Source organism: Strigops habroptila, chromosome 1, assembly GCF_004027225.2.
Source record: "Strigops habroptila isolate Jane chromosome 1, bStrHab1.2.pri, whole genome shotgun sequence".
Taxonomy (NCBI): domain Eukaryota; kingdom Metazoa; phylum Chordata; class Aves; order Psittaciformes; family Psittacidae; genus Strigops; species Strigops habroptila.
The window spans coordinates 62794942-62813251 of NC_044277.2; positions in this window are offsets into that span (position 1 = coordinate 62794942).

An 18310-nucleotide genomic window follows, 5' to 3' on the forward strand; every position below is an offset into this window, starting at 1 on the left:
CTGCTTGATACCTGCCCTCTGAGAATACTTCTGAATAACACTAGCTTATGAATACCTAGGGTAGACCCTCAGGAGAATTGACCTTCCTGCCTATAATTTCTTTGAGATCTCTGGGGAGACCCCAGAGGTAATTTGCAGTTTTCCTGCTGCCAAGAATGGCTTTAGAAGTGCTGCAGCACACATCCAGGCAGCCCCATGGCTGTAATACTTTAGCGTAACTCCAGGCTTGGTGATGCATTTTTTGTTTAAAATTTCTTAAGCCAATTCAACTTTGTCAGCTTTGAACGTTTCTAAGGTAACCCCTTCATCACTAGACTATAAGACGAAAAATTCAATGCAGATGGAATTGATAAACTCTCAGGTTGTACAACAGTTCCCATCAATAAATAGCAGAAAAACCTCTACTGAGTGTATTCAAAACTATACTGAAGGAAAAGATTAAGGATTAGATTTCCAGGCATACAGAGTTGATCTTTTCCATTTTCAATTTTTGTGTAATTTGATTGATAAATATTTCCTGGTTTTAATCTTATACATTGTACATGATTTTTCTATACTTAGAATTCTGACTGTGTCTATAGTAATCAAGGTCATAACTATCCACAAGAGGCCTCTGAATTATTAGGTGGATAGTTAAAGCTTCAATGAATCCAATACAATTGAAACCTACCACAACTGATCTGCGATTTATTGCATTAAAAACTACACAGCATGTATACAAATGAGGTAGTTTACCAAATAAATTAACTTCCCATAAATCATGGGAGCACTAAAATAAAATCTTGACTCTGTAAATTTAACACTGCTGATTTATATATAGATGTGATGAAAAGAAAAAATAAGAAGGCAACTAAAGTATCAGCTGAGTATATTTAATACTTACAGATGACACTGCAGTCATAGTAAATACACAAACATTTTATCTGGTGGTAGCAAAGAATAAAAGTAATTCTAGAATCATAAATGCAATTTAAGATTTTTTTCCTTCTTAAATATCAGACATATATCACCTGAGATGCAAAGTGTAAAACAAGAAAAGCATAAGGCATAAAAAACCTACGACATGTTTAAAACCAAAAGCAGAAATAGCAATGAAAACAATCAAGAGGACTTTATTTTTAATAAAACACCAACAGAAAAAATAATGAAGTTCTGTTTGCTTGTGAATGGCTCACACACTCGGGCTTCTATGGCTGCTGGCTTCTATGAACAATCTTGTTCAGCAAAATTCAGCAAAAAAAGAAGTGATGAAATAAGTATGTGCTTGGACAAACTGTCAGTGGCAATGCTGGATTCAGGTGAAAAATGTAGAAAATGACTCATATACACTACTGAGCTGAAAGAAAGAATTACTAAATTAACACTGGCTTATTTGACTTTTCTGAATACAACTTCTCAGTATTTCTATTACAACAGTCCATTTATCACTTGCTTTCCCTGCACTGCTTAAAAACTCTTACTTCTACATTTAACTCTGTTCTTCCCAAGCTGCATTCCAATTTACTAGTAAGGTTATTTGGATACATGACTCCTAGTCTTTAATCTGGAGAAATCCCTTCACCAGATCATTGCCATTCCACAATAGGGACTCATAATCATTCTACCTTATTGAAATGAAATAAAACCAAAGCAGACAATATTGATTTTACAGATATTTGAATAGAGAGGGAAGTACAGAACCAGATTCACAAGAGTACTATGGCTGAATTTGTATTTGGAAGCTTTATTTCCTATGAAATCAGGCTGGTGTTAAACCAGAGTCTGATATGTAAACACCCGTAAGCACTGCAGACTATAAAGAATGTAGGTTATAATATCTGGGGCACCTCTTCAGACCTTCTTCCACTTGTACTGATTTTGCCCATCTAACACTGAGATGGATTACTCTAACCTTTGCCTTAAAATTGCTTCATGTACAATTGCTGTATGATCACACCCTGTCTCCACCATCACTTTACAAAAGCAATGTGACTAATCTTTTCACCTTTGCAATACAGGTTTAACCAAAGCAAAATGTTTCCGAATACTTAGTGTTTACTTACCGAAAGCACTACAAAACTTAAAACCTGTTTTGACCAAAAGCAGCATTCCTATTTCAGCCCTTGTCTTCCCCTTCCATTTAGCTGAACCTCAGACACAGACAGAGGTTCCTTTCCAATTTAACCTTTTGAGAATGTCAAAACAGGGAATAATTCATACTTCTCCTTGAGTCACATTTCAGAAAGTAGCTTTTGAAAACAGTTCACTGGAGCAACTAGTCCTTACGTTTCAGAGAGAAATAACATATCCTTTACTGTTATCTGGGAAGTTCAGACTCCCATGCTCTAAGTGCTCCCTTGGTGTCCTATTTTTTTTTAGCCTTAGTCAAAGCTAAATGGTCAATCAAATGCCTGCTTAACTTTTACAATAAAGGCAAAAATGAAAGATGACGGGCCTCAAGTACATCAAGTTCTGGAAGCTGAAGCAACAAAAAGCCCAGGAAAAAGCCAACTGGATTTTGAATTTAGTGAATGAGATAAAGTTAGTCAATAAAGTTAGTCAAATTATGACAAATGCAGAACATCAGGAGACATTTCCAAATAATAAGATCTATTCAAATGTGCATTATCTTATGTGTAGGAAGAAAAACTTCCACCACTGTAGTTAAACCTTGACTAGTGAGGAGAAAATGATGGCTGTAGATGCAGAAGGATAATATCACTTCCTCATTTTCCTATGTGAATTAATTTCCATATTTTAAGAATGTTTTAAAAATACAAATACATACAACCTGCAAAAGCCATAAATCACTGTAAGGACAAATACTGTGAATTCAATCAGGAGTTTATATTTGTCTGGCTGCATCTTAGACCTGCTACAAGTCTGTGCTGACGCACTACTGGTAAAAAGAAATCAATGGCTATTTAAATGAAATTTCTGGAAAATAAACTTCATTATTGTAATATCTTTCATAATTCTCTGAGAAGATGAAATCTTGTGAAGAACAAGCCTCTAAAAATGTCCAAGGAAAACCTTTTTTTTTTTTTTTTAAATATAGCTGTTATTAGCATCTCTTAAGTAGTCACAGGAAAGATTACAAAAGTTAAAACCAAACAAGAATACAACTTGCTCCTCTATGAGAAGCAGTTAGCACTGAGTTTCTGGAGAAGCATGATCTTGTCACAAGCTATCTGGAGACTTACTACTGTGTCCCACATAGTTATGGCAAGGAGATGTCAGTAAACATTTCACTTCAGCACATCAGCATTTTTGAAACACTAACCCTAAAGAGGTAAAGAAGGGCATCTCTTACATGCATCACTCCTACTGAAATCTATAAATTTAGTATCCATGCTGCACCTCTCTCAATCTGTGTAGAAAAGTAATGGGCAATTTATCCATAATCAATTCTGAAAGCCAAAGAACATACTTTTAAATGAGAATTATAAGGTTTAATTAAATAAAACTGAATATTATTTGATGACCTGAAATAGGATATTCCAGAGAAGAAAAGTATGTTAAATATATCAGACAGTAAAGCACTGGTGTAGCAGACAAGCTACATCTCTTTGGAAGTGCCTTTATAAATAACAAAAGTAATTGGTAGGAGCAAGAAAGGATTTCTCAGCTGATTAGTGTTTGGGCAGGAGTTCAGAATTTTTATACCAGCCAAGAGCAGAGTGGTTTTAGCTCATTCATTAGCTTCTAAAAAACATGTGCAGCTTTTCTGACACGATGAATCTGTTTAACGTAATGGTTTAACCTAGTTTAAAATTGCTTTGGTTTGAAAATAGTCTGTTGATTTAGATATGAACAATGTTCTAAACATTCATACATATCAATACCAATATAATCCGTGACCAAAGTTTTCTTTTATCTGTTTACATTTCATGTAACTTTTTGTGATCATTTGCTGTTCTTTAATGGACTTGCTCCTTCTGGGACCCAAAATGCTGCACAAATTCATGTTATATTTTAAATTACTTTAGTCATCTTTTTAACACTCATATCTCCCAGAATTAAATTTACTACATTTATTATATATTGTATTATTTCACAACTACTAGGCTGGTAACTAGCACCTAGACATTTGATTGCCTTGCTGTTGCAGTCCAAATAATAATACTTTCTTCCTAACATTTCCAGGAATCACTGATTTAACATACAAATATATATAAAGGAAAACTGCATGCGTCTTGCCTTGTTATGGAAAGCAGCACAATGAATCTCTAGGGCATTTGTTAGGTATAGAAGTGCTTTTCTGAAGAATGCTGCACTCTGCTCATGACAGTAAAGTGTCTGTGGTCCTGCTGAAAACAGGTAGTGGGATGTGCCTGCAAGTGATTTTAACCCTTGTTACAAGCTGGGGCTTGCTGTATTCACACCCGTTAATCTACAGAACTCCCTTATCTGCTCCTTTCCAGCCAGCTTTACAATGACCCTGTGAGTTAAATATATCAATATATGCCATAAGCCCCTACTGCCATTACAGCTCTACAGTTTTTTGACACCTTCACAACAATTATGCAAATCAAAGCCTATAATTCAGGAAATTCATTCTGTATTCAAGTTATTGATACTGCAAGTTTATTGACCAGAATTCTGTAATACTACCAGATAGTAATTGTTTGCTGTGATGCATGCACTGACTGGAGTAGCTCATATTTATCTAAATGTCAGATTGATTTACAAAGGCATGCTATCTCTCCAATCTTTTTTCCTGATTTTTTTCCCCATCAGTAAACTTAACATTTTGGTATTAGAGGAATATATATTAGTGGAATATAAACTGGGAAATCTGCAGAGGTTTCTGATGCCATTAGTTTAAAATGAGAGATTTAATCGTTAGGTGTTTGATGGAGTCCTGCAATGATTAGTTATTATATCCACAAAGAGGTTTCCAAGCCATGCCAAGTTTACTTTTTTTTTTTTCCTTTTTAAAGGCTTGTTCATACCTGGCAAGTCTTGTTTTATGGGCTAAACAACGAAGAATCTTTAAGTAATGCTTTCCTTCACATGTGGCTTGCGTATCCATCCTAGATGTCCTCTCACTGAAGCTTGTGCATATTCTTTGTGAAGCAAGACACATTTTTATTAATAGGGAGAGTAAAGGGTACAGATCATAGTGAAGACAAAAAGTAAGGTACAAAATGAATTTGTTACTTGATTGGTTCCCATTCCCCATTGACTTTCTAAGGAGGAGAGGATTCATTTTGTCCGCAATTCATTCAGACTATGAATTCTGTATGGAATGAAGATTCAGGATACCTTCTTGATATGCATGCAGCACTATCAGATGTCGAGGGGTTTGGCAAGAAGTGAAAAGCCCTGATCTGTACAATATACAGTACCTGGAAAAAAATATGATTCCTGACAGTTTGTAATTCTGCCAATGCTACAGAAATTTTTATAATGGCAGTAAAAAGCACCTCTCTAACCCAAAGACTCTTCCTGCCAAGCTCCAAAATGTGCAGCTAATCATGATGGAATTGGAGCTGTTAAAGTTACAACCGTTTTTTTCTATTAGAGAAAGCACTAGACAAACTGAGTTAGAAGCTGCTATTCCTTCTATCACAATGCCTATACAGTAATGAAGCATTTATGTTGAGCAGCTGCTTTTCAAATAAAAATATGCTTGCTAATTTTTAATGTATGGTTCTAAATAACTCTCTATATTGAGGATGAACATGCAGTGCTTACGTTTAGTTTGATAAGATACCAAAGATTTGCAAGCTTCTGACTCACTTCTAGAGTAAGGCAGGAATTTTTCAACAAATTATTTCCCTGAAAAAATGGGCATCCTCTTTGGAGCCACCCTTTAAGTACTGGAATACTTTGATGAGATTTCTCCAAGCCCTCTCCTCTCCAGGGAGAGAGTAACTCTTTCAGTCTTTCCTCACAGGGCAGGTTCTCCAGCCGTTTGTTCATCTTCATGGCCCTCCATTAGATCCTCTCCTCTCAGTCTGCTTCTTTCTTGAAGAGTGGGGACCAGAAGTGAACAGAGTACTCCAGGTGTGGCCTGACAAACACTGTGTAATTGATCTTATGAATTTTACAGTTTGGAATGATTTTTAATTAATCAAGATTTTTTTTTCCCCATGGCTCCTAACCCTATTTTTAATGATATAAAATTAAGGAAAATATAAAAAATTGCTCATTTAAATCAGTGGATTTAGAAAAGAGCTTTGGAAAGACAGGATTTGCTTCAAAGAAAACAGTAGATAGTGCTATAAGACAAACTGTAATTTATATAAAAATGTACAGAAAGAAAATTACAACAGAATCGAAAATTGCAGATTTGGATCAACACACAGTGTGTGACAGCAAAACTGTGTTTGGAGCAAAAAAGGTTGAAAGGAAAGGAACACTGCTTCATCTGTTTCAGAGAATGCAGTGTTAAAACCATCTGATTTTCCATATAGTGACATCATAAATTATATAGTTGTAACAGTAGCAAAGGGAATGATGCTTTTTGGAGAAAGTTTTTAACTATGTTTTTTTCTGATTGTAGAGAAAAAACTTTCAGTCAAAATAACTACTGCAAACGTAGTTAAAGACAGCACAGATAAACTGCCTTTAGAAGATTTATTTGTATGAAAAATAAAAAGGTATCTTAGACATTAATAATGGAAAGCTACTAAGGCTTCTGCAAGAATACCGTATCCAAAATACTAAAGATTGGCAGCAGCTTTTTTTCCCCTTCTCTTCAATAGGCAATATGTCTTTTTTTTCTCCTTATTCAGAAACATACCTTCAGGTCTCAAGAACTCATTATCCTTTTACCATTTTTAAAGCTTTCAAACCTAGCAAGTTTTTAAAGCTGCTCTTCTGCTTTTGCTTGCTATTTATCTATTTTCAAGGAAGATGGTACACTTTTTAAAGTCTCTGCTTGTCAGTTTCTAATTGTATGGTTTTGCCTCATTAAAATGTTTGTATACATGTTCTTAGAGCATTTACTTGATTCAAAAATTGTTATTTTTTCCACAAAAAGACCCTAAATATAAAAATATTGTGTCCAGAATCTGTAAAATTAAGATTTTGAAAATAATGATCAAAACATCTGCGAAGAGACACAAGAAATATAGAGAGCTTAAAATACTGTATTCTAAAAATTAAAAGACCTTGCCAGTAATGAATACTAACAGTATATTGAATGATATGATGATTTTGCAGCTGCGTCCTCAGCTGCCCATGATTAGAATGAATAGCAGATATATATAGAACAATAATTATTGAGAATCCATCCCAACATTGTGTCTCAGCTTCAAATGAAAACATTCTACGTGGACTTAGCACAGTATACATTCAGGCACTAAATTATCATCATAGAAAAGTGAGAATTAACATTTTAAAATATGCTTTATTTAATGACTAACAATGTTAATTGCAGTAAAATTTGGAAACTTAAGGTATTCCATAAATAATACTATATTCTAAAATGCCATTTGGTTGTCATTCAATTAGCAACAGCTTTCTCCCTTTTCCACTTGGTAACACTATTGTCTATTACTTTATTTTAGTAACTATGAGAAAAGACTGACGTCCACAATCTGCTGTTGTGCAAGCAGGCAACCAAAGACCCCAGGTAACTGAGTGGCTACCATGGAGAAAAAGTTAAGAAAACATATGCCTGTTTACCAAAGGCTTGTTCAAAAGCCTGTGGAAAAAAGCTGTGTAGGGCCCAGGACTACTACCAGACTTCAATAGTCAGGTTGATCTCAGTTTATCCTCCTATTTATTTTACGCTTTCTGAGGAAATCATCTGATCCATCTCTATGGCTACCAGGCATGCAACAAGTTTTTGACACGTTTTGTGACACTACCATTGCCCTTCCCTACCCCTCAGTTTGATTCTGGATTAAGACAAGATGAATTTCTGTTGCCACGAAGCACAAAATCAAATACCAGGGCTTCGATTATTTTTGTGCTGGAGCAAATTTCCAGTAATAATGACTCAGTGGTCAACCCCTTCTATTGCAGCTTACATAGCTGACAGGAAGATCTTACCTGTAGTCAAGATGATACTGCCAACTTAACTCATACCTTTACATCTTCAACCAAATTATCCTAAGCAACATATTTTGTATGTATGTATACATCTGCTTACTTACACATTTGACATTTCAAATTGCTTCAGTTTATAAACCAACTAAACATACTTTGTAGTATGTGAAATGGACTGTCCAAAAAGAAGCATTTATTTTTTATCTTTGCATAACTTTGTGGGCAAACACAAGCTCATTTTGCCAACATATGATGACTGCACTTGTATCTGGCACCAAACCTCAACTATCAAGCTCTTTGTGAAGACTGGAGAGACAAGCTCTGACTCAGTAACTTGCTAACACAGTCTCAAGATTTTGGACTAGAGCAGACCTACGTGCTCTTTACTCAGAAGGCAGAAAGCTTGTTGGTACCTGCCATCCATACAACACTGTAGCTGTGTTTTACAAAGCTGCCTACAAACTAATTACTAACACAAATTTTGTCAGTATTACGATTTATATGGTTGGACCACTCCTTTATCCTTCTCTTCTTTCCTGCCCAAAGGAAAAATAGGATAGAACTGAATAGAACAAAGTATACTTCAGTTGGAAAGGACCTACAATGGTCATCTAGTCCAGCTGCCTGACCACTTCAGGGCTGACTAATAGCTAAAGCCCTTCTTGTTATCTGACACAACAATGGCCATTTTCAGCTCTAATTGAGCTTTGGCCTTTTGTGTCTTCTCCCTGCATATATGAACCACAGCTCTGTACTCTTCCTGCAAAGCCTGACTGTGCTTCCAGAGATCATACAATTTCTTTTTCCTCTTGAGCTCCACAAGTAGAACCCTGTTCATCCAAGCTGGTCTTGTGCCTCGCTTGCTTGACCTACAACACCGTGGGATTGCCTTCTCCTGTACTTCTAAAAGGTGCTTCTTAAAAACTGACCAGCACTTATGGCAGATTCTCAAGAGTACTCTGCTAAATAGCTCCCTGAATAGCTTAAACTTGCTCTCCTGAAGTCCAAGGTAGCAACTCTGCTGAACTTTTTTCTCATTACACTGAAAATTTTAAACTCAAACACTTCATTATTACTGTGGCCACCTACCACCACATATCCTACACATCCTTCTCTATTCACAAACAGCAAGTCTAGGAGGGCACCTTTCCTAGCTGGCTTAATGAGTACCTGTGACAAGAACTTATCACCTCCTTTCAAATTGCAAGAATTTCCAAGACCTGCTCATCATAGCAGTATGCTAATCCCAGTTGATGTCTGGGAAGTTGAAAAATCCCATAAGGACAAGGGGTACTGATCCAGAAATTTCTCCTAATTGCCTATAGGCTCACATCCTGGCTGGGCAATTAGTAGTAGACACCCACTACAACATCTCCTTGCCTTCCATCCTCCTACCCCTCACCCAGAGGCTCTCAACCACATCATCACTAACTCTAAGGGCTGTACAGTCAAACTTCTTCCTTATGTACAGTGTGACACCTCCACCTCGCCTGCCCTGCCTATCCCTCCTGAACAGTGTGTAGCCCTCCATCCCAGCACTCCAATCACGGGATTCATTCCACCAAGTCTCACTGATACCAATTATATCAGTTCTGGGAACTAATCACTTCCAGTTCATCCTGCTTACTTCTCATACTGCGTGCATTGATGCACAAGCATTTTGGAAATGCCTGATAAGGAACAGAAAGTAGAAGATTGGCACACGCGGGTCACAGAACGAGGTAATGAGAAAAGCATTTGCAGGAAATAATACAGCAACCATTGCTCTAAATGTAGTATTAGATCTTTCTGCATTTTGTGTCTTCCTATAGCAGCCTTCTCTAGTTGACGACTGAAGCTTTAGCAATTGTGGAGGTTTTATCATGAGTACAGAAATACATGATAAAGTGTGAAATATGGTCCAGAAATATCTGGTGTTCAGCTTTTTGAGTTATTCGAAAAAGTCTGGTGTAAGTTTATGGGCTCATGATTGCAAAAAAAAAAAAAAAAAACCCAAACCCTGAAAGCAGAGATTGCTGAATCTCTGACATTAGAAGGTAACTTTTGTTATTATCCAAATCTTAAAAGAGAAGAGAATTCAAGCCACTCAGGCTTGCTTTTAGCATCTGGCTCAATGTTTTTTAATACTTACGATTAGTGATCCTTGGCATTCTCTTTTCCTTGTTCATTTCTGAAATACTAAAGTGCATGTGGATCAAATTTTCTTTTTTTTTTTGCCCCTGAAACTGCAAGAGCTTGAAATGCATTTTAAAAGTATAAACACTGATATTATGTCTGAAGACATAAGCAGTACTTAAGGGCTTTAAAATAAACGTTAGAAAACAAAATTCAATACGGAGTCATGAATTCACAAAAGGTAGGTATTAAGTCCTCTGCATCAAATACATTTCATGCAAATTCTTGCATGTCTCCAGCCTGATGTAGATGGTTTTGAACACTTCCAGGGACAGTAATTCGTAATAGAGTAGGATTTTTTAATTTTTTTTTGTTGTCACTCATGCTTTATTTCCAATTTTGTTTCTCTATTTTACTTTTGCACAGACATCTTGAAAGTATAAATGGCACAGGAATCAGTATCTATGATCAGTACGTAGAGTTCTGTTATTTTTTGGATGTAAAAGCATTAACGCGTTTTTAGTAACTTTGTGTGATTGACTCAGAATTGGGAGTTGTAAGTGGATTACTCCGGAATTTTGCAAAGTAGTTTGCTCTCAAGCTGAAGAAAGGAAAACAGGCGACTGTCCTACAAGTTCAAAACTGAGTAGGATGAGAAATATGAGAAAGTTAGAATCTGGAAATTCTCTGATGTCCAAACAGAAGCAAGCATTGAACTAGTCACAGTTCACAGCAACATACAAAGTGAAAGACTTAAGAGAATCCAAATGACTGAACCCAGACAAACTGTAACATCTTAAATAATCCACCAGTGCTCATTTTTCACACGGTTGAAGAACCACCATTCAGGGTACTAAAGGACAGACTGCTGTTCCTTCTGGAAGGGACTGTTGAGAATTAAAACTGCAAGCAACAGCTGAAAGCATAGGAAGAGCTGTAGAATTTGATGGCTGTGACATTAAGAGTGCTTGTGCAGTTGTATGTCTGAAGCTAATACTACTGTATCTTAAAAGGTTAAGTTAGAAGAGCATGTTTTAGCTATAGCTCTCAGGCCATCAGATCACCTGAAACAAGTCAGAGTGAAAAAGCGAGTGCAGCACAGCATTTAGTGTGCTGTCAGTGCCCAATAACAGATACACTACTTACTGCGCTGTGGTTTTTGTTGTCATTGTCTGGCAGCAAGATCATTTGTTTTAATGACCTTCCGCCACCATGCGAAAGCAATAGTTCTTTTGATTGGACATGTGGTAAAATTAAAGGCTAATTGGTATTCCGCTGATGATATACAGTAGGTGGTTGTGCTACTGACAAGATCTGATGGATGCTGCTTCAAGAACATACAGGATTAAAGGAAATTAGTTTGATAGGGAAAAAATTGCAGTGCCACATTTTCAAGTTATCTACTAGTGTTCTATTTCATGAGAGATATTATAGCATCCAAATTTAATACATACCAGGCAGAAGAATCCAGAATGGCAATAATCCCAATCATTATTGTGGCATCTGTCATATGCTGCATGGGGTTATTTTTCTATCACAGTTTCGAAACAAGCGCACCTGAAAACAGCGATAATTTAACAAGACTGAAGACATCAGAGTACTGGTTTATCAAAAAAGGCAAGTGTTGAGGCGAAAAACAGGTCTCCTACTCACATCTCTTTTTGCCTACTAGAAATGTTACAAGAAGTCCTGAACACTAGAGCTGGGCTGCTAGACATGTAAAAACCCTGCATATGCTAAGCAGTTGCAGAGGTGTAGCATATCTAGAGTGTTAAAAGTGCTACAGGCAGTTTTAGAGTTTATCTAGTTATGTACAATGAGTTCAAAGCATTTTGGACACTATTCTGCAGAACATAAACAAGCTGTTGTGTTGAGTAGGTCTTGGGACATGCCACATGTGCTGCTATTTCTTTCCAGAAAGTGCCAGAGAGAAATACTGCAATAATTTTAATGCATAGACTATACAGTAAACACCTGCATCTGTGATCTAGCCCTTGTGTCAGAACAGGTTTGCTTCAAATACTACCTTAATTGCAATCATAAAAGCTTTACTGATCAGAATGTAAACTTACGTTATTCATTAAAGACAACCTTTCAAAATGGCATGGGAACACTAGATCCAGACTGAAAACTGTAAATAAGTGGCCTTACATGAGATGCTGAGTACCCATTAGCTTCAGTGGTTTCAAAGGCCTTTGGGTTTGAAAACTTTGATTTTAAGCTTGAGATTAGAAGGCCAACTTCCCAAATGCATGCCTTCCAATTATCTTCTGTATCCAGCAGAGAGCCTAAAATAGAGCAAAAAACTGCTGTGCTCATACACACTTTTTGAATCCAGCTCTTAACTGTCCTTGCTTTGCAATGTAACACGAACACTAAAAATTTATCCCAACAGTACATTAAGAAGTTATGACTTCCATTATTACAGTCATTTTCAAAATACACAAACTAAAGTGGCATCATTTTTCTGTTATGACAAAGCAAAACAGGGTGCAAAAAAGGAGCAGACCATGTCGCAGAGAAAGGTGGCACACCATAAATCCAGTGCTGTGTTCAGCTCAAACAAAAGAGCCTCAACAGAGGTCATCCCAGTGCAACATACCTTTTACAGGATGCTGCACCTAGAACTGGAGAGAATATGTTGCTATCACAAACATCATTCCTCACCATGAATTTTCTCATCGCAAGTGAATGTTGCATTGTTGGCTGAGGTAAAGAAGTGAAGGCAATGAGTGTCAAAAAGCCCAATGCTACCCCAATAAGATTTGCAGCGCACCTCTGCTAACTGAGCCAGGACATTTGAGACTCAGGCTTCTAGTTACACAATCAAATGAGGAAAAAAGGAACAAACGAGGAAGCCATCACTTCTGTGGTTTTAAATATAATTTTTTCTAATAAAGCAAAAATGCTTTGATGAAAGAATTGTTACCCCTTTTTTAGACACACATAAAATGTCCTATGATGCAGAATCTCTTTGCCAACTTTTATAGGTAAATAAAAGCTCTAAGATCCAAATGATAAACTGTACCCAGACACTTTAACTGTTATATTCCTACGGCACCAAGGAGCAGAATCTCCATCCTGGGATACCTTGTAATTATGTTGTAGATTCCCCTGTGAAGATATGTAATAACTTATGCTACTTAAAAGCATGCCATGCATGAATAAACACCCTTATTCTTTTCTTTCAGCATCTTCCAGTCAGTAGCATTTACAATAACATATAAACTTGTATATTATTGTATTGTGTATATATAGCCTTGCTATATAACAAAGTGCATTATTCTACAATTCTGAATAAGTCTCCCCGGAGTGTTTCTCTTTTTTTCTTTTTCCTTACTCATTTTCTCCATATTCTTTTCTAGTATAGTTTGCTGCTGCTTATATTCTTTTCCTCCTCAAAACTCAGCCTTTCTGTGTCTAGATCTAACACCACAATGCCCAAACAACAACAAGAGGTTACTGAATCTTATTGCCCAGTAGAGGCCAAGCTGCCACTGCTCTGTGTCCAGCCAGTAGAAAGGCTGAGCACATTTTCTCAATAGGTGGAGATGCACACTATACATACACAGTATACACACACACACACAGATACACAGATAGAAAACACAGGCCTCATATTATCACCAACAGCACCAGCAGCCACATCCTGTTTCCCTCTCTGATTAGGATGAAAGCCTGTTAGCAAGGGACACATGGATGGATACAATACAGATCCCTCCAGCATCTGGTCTTAGACACTCCATCTGTCCAGTAACTGGCTGCTGGATCCTCTGCTGTCTCCAGTTGCTGGCATCTGGACATAAAAGGCCCTGAGGACCATAGCCCCACACGGGTTGCTGGCACTCAGAGTCCCAGTGCATGCACACACATGTGCACACTGATGCACACACTATGACTCTCTCTGGTAACTGGCCTTAATCAATCTAGTACCTGGCCCCTGAATCCCCTGGTCTGACAGTCACTTCATGTGCAAAAGCTCTTCCACAGTTGGTCCCCCGATCCCATGGGTCCTTCTGACAGCTGACTTGGACCTCCTGGTCCCTCCCACAGCCAACACTTAGCGTGCTCTGGTCTCTAGAGTACGCAGCCCAGGCTTACGGATGCTCCAGTACTTGGTCCCCAAGCCTCTTATCCTTACTAGCCTGCTAGTCCAGCTTAATGTTTATTAGCAATCACACACCGGTGTCTGGATCCACAGAATATGCATACCTCTACAATTCCTGCCACTCCACAGGGACACCTATGATGACAAGCCCTTTGTACAGCTGGTGGAACTCAGACCTCCATGCATTCCAGCCTTTCCAGCTGCTGGTATTATAGAAGCATGGGTCCCTGTAAGCCCCAGTCCCTTCTCTGCCTACTGGCACTCAGATGTCCACCTACACAGAACAGACAGACCCTCACCCATGAAAAGTTACAAACTGAGTTCACTAATAAGACTGGACAAGCAGCACTGATCACATACACAGCATGGCCAGAGAAGTGCACTGACCAGCTGCTTTGCAACTGGCCCTTTTTGCCACCTTCTTCCCATCTTCTCATATTTACTTCTCCTTAAATCACCTTGATCCTCCTTTCCGCACCTTGGTCCTTCCCCTAAACATTTTATAAAAAGTCTTGTACAATCCAAAGACTTTCATACATCCCATGACTCCAATGTCCTTCTCAAGGTGATGGGGTGCCTGTAGTGACCCAGGGACCCTCTTCATCGACTCATCTAATGAATTTCACGCTTGGAAATGAGGCTGATCCTCCCCCTCTGACAGGCCCGGGGCCAGGTCAGGGTGTTTTCCCTGACTAGGTCGCTGGAGTTTCGCAGCCTGTCACTGCTCCTCTGCGCTCACGGCAATAAGCCTCTCATCATGACATGTACAGCTTACACTAAGATACTTTTCTATGTTACTGTTACACTATCAAGCAAAGCTTAACAATTTACAAATTATTTTCAATACTGAAATTCTAGATAAGTCATAAGCATCAAAGAACACAAAATACAATCAAAATTACTGAAAACAAGAATGCATCAGACCCAACCTGTAAAGTTCGTGGTTTATAAATACTCCAATCACTAGGAGTTTTTCCACCGACTTCAATAACTGATGGAGGAGGCTAAAGGTAAAAGATGTTCTACCAGGTAAAAACAGCATAACTTTAATATTTTATTCCTATTCTTTACTATTTTAAGAATTTCAGGGTTTATTGTAGTAAAAAGGTCTAAATTGAAATGTCCTGACTACAGCCAAGATTTGTAAGAAAACGACACGTCAAAGCCCAACCTTGGCAGTTAGTGCTTCCCCAGGCGTTTGTGCAGCTAAGCACAGCACAAAAGGATCTCAGGCTCTTGCTGTGCAGATTCCAAGTAACTGATTCTTTTCTTAAAACCTCTCTATTTCTGAGATGGAAAAGAATTTGCTGACATGAGAATGAGCCACTAAAGAGAGACAGGAGCACAGTAGAAGATCCTGGACATACTTACATAAGGACTAAAGATATATTTTATATACCATCAAATATGCAATTGTTAAACATTGTTTGGTATGGTATTGGAGCAGACACCTACTGGAACAGAATCAGAAGGCATTGCTGCTTTGGGGATTTCTTCATAATTGTGAAATGCTGTTAACAGAATAGAAGGATTACTGGAGATTTTAAAGAAAAAGCATAAGAGTTTTGGGCAAGGTTAGACCTGTTCACAAGTTGTGTGGTAACAGTTTCATAGTTTAAACTGAATATTTTTGTGAATTTCAGAGTTTTCATTTATTTTATACAGTATTTTTAATGACATAGCTGTTCTCAACGAAAAGTTAAAAGGCAAGGAAGTATTAAACCTTTCAAATCTCAAGACACTTCCAAGGGTAGAATCTTAGAAGGACCACAGAGTGGTTCTCAGCATCATGCTCAGTGCCACTTCCCTGCCCACTTACTCATCATCACCTCTGTTAAGTGTGTAACATTAGGCTCATACAACACATTTGTGATGAAGCCTTGCAACAGCTAGCAACTGCAGGCAGGGAGACCAGAACCGGATGAACAGCCAGCTCTTTACTGGTCCCAAACTGGTAAGTTATAAAACATTTGCCCTGACACACACTCAGCAACGCAATCAAGAAATCTCTGGGCAACACTAGTCGTGACAGTTAAGCGGGTGGTATTATTTCATAAACTTTTCTGCTTTCATCGTATGCTTCCTCATTCATCTCTTCCCCAAGCTGAAAAGGTTGCCACCCACTGAAAAGCCGTTCTGAACAGAAAAAAATAACAAAAAATTCCCAATGAGGAGAACCTTTTCAACTCCCAACATACTGTTTTTGAAATAATCTGGAACTACACTCTGTAGTTAAGACTCAGTCCCATGAAGGCTTAAGACGATAGTCAAACTACGTCCCAATTTGCTCTCTGCTGGGTCTCTAAACAATGCTTTCAGTTTGTCCACAGGTTGGGAGATTTTTATATATCCATTAAACCATCCACAAGGGTCACCAAGACCCTTGTTTTATGTGATCACAGCTACTCTAGAGCTCATGGTTGGACCTGTATTAGGCTAAGTTACTGGATAACCAAAAGGACAAAAATGACTGAAGTGCTTTAATTCTACCACGAGATAAACTTACTGAGATCAATTAAGGTACTGTAGAACAGATCTGAACTCAAGTTTTTCTGCAAGTTTAGGTGGATTGTTTCTACCACAGTGGGTTCTTTTTGCCTAACTGATATGTGCTAATAACTCCAAGTAAAATTAATCAAATTAAGAGCATTTTAGCACTGAAGACCAGTTGTTTGTGACCTCAGCTCTTGCACTTAGATCCGTGAATGACCTTGACAACATGTGAAACTGCAGATTTGATACAATGAAACAGATGGAGACAGTGGATGCATTCAAGAGGCTAGAAAAACAGGCTCCATCATTTAGCAGCTGTAACTTGAAGGATTAAAAAGATCATTTACACTAATTACTAAACAAATGCCTCACGTTAGCATTTTAGGCATAAACGTTGCGTTACTAAAATATTACAAGGGCATCTGGTAAACAGTATTCATGCAAAATGAATTAACATTAAAGAAAAAACCCCCATCCAGTCCTGCCTTTTATAGCCTCCCTCTCTACCTCCAGCAGGGAGGAAAATAAAAAAATAATAAAAAAAAAGAGTACGGCTGAGGGACAGAGTTTTTTAAATACTTCAAATCTACTGCATGGAATAAACCCATAACCTTATGACGTGTTCCACGCTGTTTCTGGAGTTGCTCACAAGACATACTTCCCTTCTGTCCTTCAGTCAGCTGAAATCACGAAGAAAGAGGTTTAATTCAGTCACAGAGTTGGAGGTATTAGGTGTAAAGAAGATAGATCTGTCACCTTCTGGCTGGCGAGCAAGGTGGTACTGTCAAGAGCAGCAGACAGCAGGAGAAAGATGGCTGAGAATGGTTTGGATGTTAAGTTTAAGTCACTGGCATAACATTCAGGAGCCATTAGTAAAGCCACATCCTAGGGCAGGATTCAGCCTTCACACTCCACTGCCTTCACACTCCAGCAAGCTGAAAAACGTTGACAATTGATCATACAAAAGAGGCCAAATTCCAAAGTCAGCTGGGATGTGGAAGCAGAACAGCACCCACTGCACCAGCAATCTTAATTGATGTGACAGTATAAAGTAAAACTCTGGAAGTGGTGGAAGAAGAAAGAGGAAATGCAAAGAGAGCCTGTGCCTGGGACATACAGTGGTCATGGGGTCAATGGCCAGTTAACAGAAGTGGTACAGCAGAGCCACATTTGAAAAATATAGAATGCCTATTCAGAAGAAAGCAACATGTTTCTAGCAAGTTCCGAGCCCTTCTCTGAGGTGATCTCAGTCCTTTCCGGTTGCCTCTTTGTCCAGTTGTGCACAGAGCAGTTTTCTTCTGCCACATCACTAACGACAGGTTCAACCAAACAGCGCTCACTGCAATACCCTGGGGCATGTCATCAAACACCGACATCGCCTGCCGTTAGCCGCACCCCCTGTTTACAACTCCTCGGTCCCCTTCCAGCCCTTGCCTGCCCGCACACATGTGTTCTTTCCAAGACTTAAGAGTCCTCATACAAAACCCTTCTCAAGACTCTGAGGGACGCTACCACACCCAGCACCTTCACCTAAACCACTGCAAGCCCAGAATGACCTCTGGTTTCAGGGAGCATTGACTGCTCCAACTCCCATCCACAGATAATTTTAAC